General features: G+C 57.2%; 1 protein-coding gene and 3 long non-coding RNA genes across 4 annotated transcripts in view; 2 read left to right on the top strand and 2 right to left on the bottom strand.

Annotated features, from left to right (window-relative positions):
- LOC110266058 overlaps positions 1–4,675 on the top strand; it is a gene marked incomplete at its 5' end in the record, with an annotated part of 41,673 nt that overhangs the window by 22,187 nt on the left and 14,811 nt on the right. The window lies entirely within an intron of this gene.
- Positions 1,534–2,578, top strand: LOC110271346. Its single transcript, XR_002361999.1, has 3 exons — positions 1,534–1,634; positions 1,869–2,027; positions 2,310–2,578. It is a non-coding gene; the product is annotated as an uncharacterized LOC110271346 (long non-coding RNA).
- Positions 2,957–3,760, bottom strand: LOC110271349. The gene is made up of 2 exons (XR_002362002.1): positions 3,658–3,760; positions 2,957–3,027 (listed from the first exon to the last, which is right to left on the bottom strand). It is a non-coding gene; the product is annotated as an uncharacterized LOC110271349 (long non-coding RNA).
- The window catches only part of LOC110271348, a 12,506-nt gene continuing 11,698 nt past the window's right edge, over positions 3,868–4,675 (bottom strand). The window contains exons 2-3 of the long non-coding RNA XR_002362001.1: positions 4,028–4,083; positions 3,868–3,880 (exon numbers count right to left, since the gene is read on the bottom strand). This is a non-coding gene — a long non-coding RNA (uncharacterized LOC110271348). The remainder of the gene's footprint in view (positions 3,881–4,027; positions 4,084–4,675) is intronic.

Here is a 4,675-nt window from a genome sequence, read left to right as displayed (position 1 = left end):
GAGAGAAAATGGGAATAGCATCAGTTTGTAACTGTCAGGGGGCACTCCATTAGTTTTAACAGTGTTGCATATCCTCAAGAAAGTGGACAAATGTTGGTGTGGGTCCTCAAGTGGTCCTCCACCAAAAGAGCAATTGTTCTGAACCAAAGTGATGAGTTGTGGCTTGAGTTCAAAATTGTTAGCATTGACATTTGAAGCCAAGATGCTGCTCCCACAATGTCTAGGATTTGCAAAGGTATAGGAAGCCAAAACTCTCCTTTGGGGTGGGTTGCCATTGTTGTTGTCTTCTCCACCTGGTGGATTGGTTAAATGTTCCTCCATCTCTTGGAATTCTTCGTCTGATTCCTCTTCTCCAACAATATTTTTCCCTCTTTCAGCTCTTCTTAACCTCCTGAGAGTTCTTTCGTCTTGTTCATGAAAATTGGGTATAGTTCTTCTTGTACCTGACATACAAGCAGAGCATGAGAAATGCTCAAAACCAGTGATACTTCAATTTACTGCCAGATTGAAGTGTTAGTTAGTTTAAGCAAAAAATCAAACAGTTAGTGGGTTAATCAAAAATTAAAGAAAAAAATGCTTGATCTAGATCACCACCTCACTTAATCATTGTCAATCTAATCAATCCCCGGCAACGGCGCCAAAAACTTGATGAGATATTTTGGTGAAAAATGAATCTCTCCCAAAACACACAAATCTAACCGGCAAGTGCACCGGGTCGCATCAAGTAATAAAAACTCACGGGAGTGAGGTCGATCCCACAAGGATTGAAGGATTGAGCAATTTTAGTTTAGTGGTTGATTTAGTCAAGCGAATCAAGATTTGGTTGATAGTTTTGTGACTTGCAGAATTAAATTGCATTGAAGTAAAGAGAACAAGAAATAAATTGCTGAAATGTAAAGAACAAGAAATTAAATGGCAGAAACTTAGAGTGCAAGAAACGTCTTTCTGAGAAACCGAATCATCTGAGGGACAGACGGGGATCTAAGACCCCATCCCAACCGCGTGCACCGCACCAACGAGAACAGAACGCGCACGCAGACCACCGTTGCCGCGCAGAGCCCCGAGACGGGTAGGACCACGGGCGTGTCTTGGAACTCCCCCGGCAATCCCACTAGGGGACTCCAGAGAGGAAAGGTTGGGGCAAGGCAGGGATACCACACCACGGGATAGGAAACACAGGAGCCGCACAACAGTGGAACGAGCACGGTAGCTCGAGCCCACACATGGAGAGGATCCGGTGCGCCCGTTCGTTGCGCGAGGCAAGGAGCCAGACAGCACTCAAGATCCACACACCACTCATCCGCCAACACGGTCCGCAAACCCAGCACTCCCAGACGAACTGCACCCCGCACGCCAAGACGCGTGCAGGCAAGCGGAAGCATACGGGAGGGCCGAGCCAATGCCGCTGGGCAGGTTTCAAGGGAAGGGACAAAAGAGACTTGAGGGACAGCCCGAAGCGTAAGGCGCTTCGGATGATAACCGAACAGCTGCACCGTCTAGATAAAGCCACACGCACAACCCACACACCGCTCATCCGCAAACACAGCACACCCGGACGAACCGCGCCCCGCACGCCTAGGCGCGTGCAGGCAAGCGGAAGCATACGGGAGGGCCGAGCCAACGCCGCTGGGCAGGTTTCAAAGGAAGGGACGAAGGAGACTCGAGGGACAGCCCGAAGTGTCAGGCGCTTCGGACAATAACCGAACAGCTGCACCGTCTAGATAAAGCCACACGCACAACCCACACACCGCTCATCCGCCACCACGGTCCGCAAACACAGCACGCCCGGACGAACCGCGCCCCGCACGCCTAGGCGCGTGCAGGCAAGCGGAAGCGCACGAGGTAGCCGAGTCAGCGCCACTGGGCAGGGTTCGGGGGAAGCGACGAAGAACATTCAAAGGACAGCCAGATGCGTGAGGTGCTTCGGGCGATAGCCGAACAGCCACACCGTCTTAAGCAACACGCCCAACCCACACCGCATCTGGCACCGTCGTACGTCGACCCTAGACGTAGGGCGAGCACGACACGTTGCCCCTTGGGAGTGGACACGAACAGGTAACCGTCTTCCGCAACGTGCCCCCTTAAAGTGCTGGGACGAGCACGTCGCGTTGCCCCCTGCCCACGACACCCGCTGCCGCACGCATATCTATCATCCGCGTCGTGCGCCACACTAGGCCTGGCCAAGCGTTGGGCTGCGCAAGCCGCGTTGCCCCTCGCGGGGGCGAACAGGCCTCCCGCCGTTCCCACGTCGTGCTCGGACTTGGGATGATCCCCCTAGTCCTGGGCCGAGCACAAGGTGTTACCCCGAGGGTGTGCCCAAGGCACAACTCCACCACGCCATGCTCCCTAGGTGGTGCCTAGGTGGGCCGTGCACGGACGTGTTTCCCTTCTTGTTGGTCCTTCGGTGATCGGGGTTCACCACAGCCAGACGCCCGTGCTCAACCTTGGACCCGGGGCGGGGACCCCGGCGGCACACCACAACCACAACGTGCTTGCTAGTGTGCCTAGGGGATGGCAAGGCAACGTGCATCTTGCTGGCATTGCGCCCAGCAAGCCTTTGGGCAACTCGAGTTTCAGCAGCACGACACCCCTCCCCCTATAATAGGCTGCCGAGCCATTATCAAAGTGCCACGGGTAGACATCCTTTTCCGTGAGGAGACATACTCAAGGAAAGTGCTCTAGAGGTCGAATTTTGACGCCGTTTTTTGCAACAACTTCTAGAAAAATAAGATCTTTCCATCCTCAAAATTTGGTGAATTTACACCGTGTGGATTTTTTTTGACGATTTTTTTACCGCCCGGAAAGCCGGAAATTCAAAAAAAATGAAAAACGGAGCAAACGTGCGATTTTTTACCTGGATTTTTGTGTGCAGCCTTCACATAATATTACCAAGGTTCCCTCAAAATTTCACGAAAAATGCACGAGCCAATTCTGAGATATGAAAATTTGGCTCCTCCGTTGAAACGCTCCGAGCCATCGTTGCAACGGCGGGTGCCTCCGTTGCAACGAAACCAGCCAACGATGCACCTAACCCAGCATCCGTTGCAATGCCCCCAGCCAACGTTGCAATGCGCCCTGCCTCCGTTGCAACGTCACCAGCATCCGTTGCGACGCGCCCGGCCAACGTTGCACCGCCCCCAGCATCCGTTGCACTGCCCCCAGCCAACGTTGCAATGCGCCCTGCCTCCGTTGCAACGTCACCAGCATCCGTTGCGACGCGCCCGGCCAACGTTGCACCGCCCCCAGCATCCGTTGCACTGCCCCCAGCCAACGTTGCAATGCGCCCTGCCTCCGTTGCAACGTCACCAGCATCCGTTGCGACGCGCCCGGCCAACGTTGCACCGCCCCCAGCATCCGTTGCACTGCCCCCAGCCAACGTTGCAATGCGCCCTGCCTCCGTTGCAACGTCACCAGCATCCGTTGCGACGCGCCCGGCCAACGTTGCACCGCCCCCAGCATCCGTTGCACTGCCCCCAGCCAACGTTGCAATGCGCCCTGCCTCCGTTGCAACGTCACCAGCATCCGTTGCGACGCGCCCGGCCAACGTTGCACCGCCCCCAGCATCCGTTGCACTGCCCCCAGCCAACGTTGCAATGCGCCCTGCCTCCGTTGCAACGTCACCAGCATCCGTTGCGACGCGCCCGGCCAACGTTGCACCGCCCCCAGCATCCGTTGCAACGCGACCTGCCTCCGTTGCAACGCGCCCAGCATCCGTTGCAACGCCCCCAGCATCCGTTGCAACGCCCCCAGCCAACGTTGCAATGCGCCCTGCCTCCGTTGCAACGTCACCAGCATCCGTTGCAACGCGCCCTGCCTCCGTTGCAACGTCACCAGCAACCGTGGCAACACGACCTGCCTCCTTTGCGACGCCCCCAGCCAACTTTGCAACGTCACCAGCATCCATTGCAACGCGCCCTGCCTCCGTTGCAACGCTCCCAGCCAACGTTGCAACGCGCCCTGCCTCTGTTGCAACGTCACCAGCATCCGTTGCAACGCGCCCTGCCTCCGTTGCAACGTCACCAGCAACCGTGGCAACGCGACCTGCCTCCGTTGCAACGCCCCCAGCCAACGTTGCAACGCGCCCTGCCTCTGTTGCAACGTCACCAGCATCCGTTGCAACGTCACCAGCCAATGTTGCAACGCGCTCAGCATCCGTTGCAACGCCCCCAGCCAACGTTGCAATGCCCCCAGCTTCCGTTGCAACGTCACCGGCCAACGTTGCAACGCACCCTGCCTCCGTTGCAACGCCTCCAGCCAACGTTGCAACGCCCCCAGCCAACGTTGCGACGCGCCCTGCCTCCGTTGCAACGTCCCCAGCATCCGTTGCAACGCGCCCAGCCTCCGTTGCAACGTCACCAGCATCCGTTGCAACGCGACCTGCCTCCGCTGCAACGCCCCCAGCCAACGTTGCAATGCGCGCAGCATCCGTTGCAACGACCCCAGCATCCGTTGCAATGCGACCTGCCTCCGTTGCAACGCCCCCAGCCAACGTTGCAACGCCCCCAGCTTCCGTTGCAACGCCCCCAGCATCCGTTGCAACGTCACCAGCATCCGTTGCAGCGCGCCCAGCGTCGGGTCCATCCCCTGCAACTAACCAGTCACTATGCCTGGTCACCGTGATGGGGTACGCGTGTACTGGTACCCATGGGAGCGAGACAGCAGTGGCTTGTTTCCG

The sequence above is a fragment of the Arachis ipaensis genome, chromosome B01, assembly GCF_000816755.2.
Source record: "Arachis ipaensis cultivar K30076 chromosome B01, Araip1.1, whole genome shotgun sequence".
In the NCBI taxonomy this organism is placed as follows: Eukaryota; Viridiplantae; Streptophyta; class Magnoliopsida; order Fabales; family Fabaceae; genus Arachis; species Arachis ipaensis.
This window is presented reverse-complemented; position numbering and strand designations above follow the sequence as displayed.